Below are 3,278 nucleotides of genomic sequence, written 5' to 3'. Positions count from 1 at the left end.
ACCTCTAGAAAGAACAACAACATCAACCAACCATACTATCCAGAGCTCCCAGGGACTAAACCACCAATCAAAGAGTATACATGGAGGGACCCATGGCTCTAGCTGCATATGTCACAGAGGATGGCCTTGTAGGATATCAATGGAAGGAGAGGCGCTTGGTCCTGTGAAGGCTCGATGTCCCAGTGTAGGGGAATGCCAGGGTGGGGAGGCAGGATGGAGTGGGTGGGGGAGCTCCCTTACAGAAGCAGGGGGAGAGGGGGTGGTATAGGGGCTTTCTGGAGGGGAAACCAGGGAAGGGGATAACACTTGAAATGTAAATAAAGAAAATATGCAATAAAAGAAGAGGAAAAAATTGGAAAATAGGACCATATTTGTCAATTTGCTCTAAAGGGACTCAGATAATTGGAAGGTAGTAGCTCTAAGTTCTACTGAGACATTTAGTTTCCATAAAAATTGGAATTTGACTCTGAGGTTTTCTTTTCTTCTGTTTTTGTTGTTGCTGCTTGGATTTTTTGTTTGTTCTGTTGTTGTTGTTGTTGTTGTTGTTGTTGTTTTTGTTGTTTTGTATGCAACACTTCATTGCTTTTGTAAAATGATTTTATGTGTTCACAATGCATGGATCGAAAACACTGAGTTTTTAAAAACACCCTGCTTCTCCGACAAAAAGAGTAGGTGAGGGAAGTTAAGGGGCTTCAAGATACAAAAGATATTTGAGAAGTCATGGTTGGACACCTTTGCAGTGCTGTGAAAACAGACAGGAACACTTGGCAGGATCTGGTTTGTGTCAGGATGTACCATACCTATTCTATGATATCTCTTTGGCTGTTTTCCCTATGAATAGGGCTAATCTCTTTAATAGGTGAGTAGCAAGCATATGAGACTTAGGGCAGACAGCTTGTTGAGCAGCTTACTTAAGTTTAGTGGGGAGAAGCAAAGGCATCTGGCCATGGGCTGCCATGTAACTGTGTTAACGAGGCAACAGAACAGGGGTGCTAGGAGCTGCTACATAATGAACACACATAGGGACTTGTGTTCGAATCCCTCTGAACACTGTAAATATGGAAACCATATTGGCATTCAACCAGGCCGTCTGGTGATACCTGGCAGAAGTTTTGTAACTTTCAAAAGGTGTGGCAGTAGTTTTAACTTTGCAGTTTTATAAGAGACATGGGCTTTAGGTTTGCTGTGATCTTATGTGTAAAATTAGGAGAGCCACATTCCTCACTGAATCTCATTTAACCCCTTACAGTGCTGGTTCTTCTACCATGTCCACACCTATGAGCTTGAAACACTATGGAAACTGGAAATGGAACCATTACGTTCCTGAAAAGCCATACATGCCATACATCAATAACTAGACCATAAACTCTGTGTGTGTGTGTGTGTGTATGTGTTTGCATGTATATATGTATACATATAAATGTATGTTCTATATATATTATATAAGGAACTTATAGTTTCTTATAGTTTGAAATGAGCTGCTGAGAGTCAGAAATCCCCCAACTTGTGGCTCAAAGTTCTTTGTATAGAATAATCCACTGATACACTAATTTGCAATGGTTTTAACTAAAAAAAATTGGACAACTTTCAATATTTCAGTTTTTGCTCAAAAGGGAAAGGACAAACCTGGAAGCTATCCTCACATCTGTAAATTAACATGTATCAGGAGGCAGAAGGTAGGACTTCTACCCATCCCCTGTCTCTGAGCTATTTCAGAGTCAGAGAAAGCTGTGATTCACAGATTTCAGAATATAGGAGAACCCCGAGAGAGTCTGCTGATGGTGTTGACAGCTGGGCCCTTGCATCTCAGCCTTTCTACAGACTTAGCTGTGGCATCTAGAATAGCCTTAGAGAACATAACTCTAATGCAAAGATATCCTTCAGAATGGAGAATCCTGCACAGAAACAGCTAACGCCAACCATACTTTCTACCCTCTGCCTGACCCTCAGTCTACTACTGAGAAATCTGAAAGACACATGCTGGTGATGATTCTAGAGTCTCTATTCTTAGGCAGGGCTTGGATCAAAAGTCTTGACTGACTCAAACACTCTACTGTTTTTATTTTATTTGGTTCCCTGTTAATCTGGCGGAGCAGCTTCATTAACGTAGGCATAAACAGGAAAACTCAGCTCCCATGGGAGGCAACACCTTTCAGGTGACACGGGGTTTTAGATACTTTACCCTATTTGAGAAGCTCTACAGTTAACATTCATTGAAGAAGAATAGCTACTTTTAGTTGTAAACTGATAGGCTAAAAAGCCCATTGCTTCTTGGAGATCCCTAGAAAATACTCTTCATCTTTGATGAAGGAAAGAAACTAACTTCACAACTTGTATCCCTGAGCATGTAGATTGGTGAGGAAACACTGGGTCAGCATGTGTAAGACTATAGGTTCAATCCTCTGACTGAACAAAAGGGATGCAAAGATGGTTATGACTCAAGAAAAGTAAAGTGAGAAATTATGCATAATTTCTAAATACAATAACATCAAAGGAAACCAGATTTACCTAATCCCTTGTCTTCAAATACAATTCCAGAATAGTTCATTAGTTTTCAAAACATGAACTAAATTATTGGCCAAACCTTCCTGGTTTCTGAGGTTTCTGAGACCCTCAGAAATATATGAGATATTTTACTTAATAAAGAGATATAAACATACCACTTACATTCGTTAATGTAAGCCTAAGAACCCAATGGAAGGAGAGAATCGCCTACCCATCTAAAGACAAAAGAATAAAATTAAAGTTGATGTTACACTCCGAACTGCTATCAGAAAGGAATGGATCGAAGGAGGGACCTAGTTCTCCCTTCTGTTGTCATTCCTTCTGCTCACATTTTCTTGTGGTTTAAATGGTAAACTCCTCCACAGGTTCATATTTGAATGCTTGGTCACTACTTCGTAGAACTATTTGGGAAGGATAAGGAGGCGTGGCCTGGTCAGAGGAAGTGTGGCTTCGAATTTTCACAAGCCAACTCCATTCCTTGCCATCTCTACCTCTCTCCCCTATGACTATGGACCAGAAGGTAAGCTTTCTCTATCTGCCTTATGCGTGTTCATCAGAGGTAAGATCTTAGTTCCTGCTACAGCACCATGCTTGCCTGCCTACCTGCATGCTGTCGTGCTCGCTACCATCCTCCCTGCCTTGAGGGTCATAGAACCATACGCTCCCAAATTAAGTCATTTCTTTTATAAGTTGCCATTTTCAGTGTCTCTTCACAGCAACAGAAGAGTAACTAAGTAATATCTATAACACCTGAGTGGCAGCTCCAGATCCAC

The sequence above is a fragment of the Rattus norvegicus genome, chromosome 1 (assembly GCF_036323735.1).
Source record: "Rattus norvegicus strain BN/NHsdMcwi chromosome 1, GRCr8, whole genome shotgun sequence".
Taxonomy (NCBI): Eukaryota; Metazoa; Chordata; class Mammalia; order Rodentia; family Muridae; genus Rattus; species Rattus norvegicus.
The sequence above is the reverse complement of the archived record's forward strand: the minus strand, read 5'-3'. Positions refer to the sequence as shown.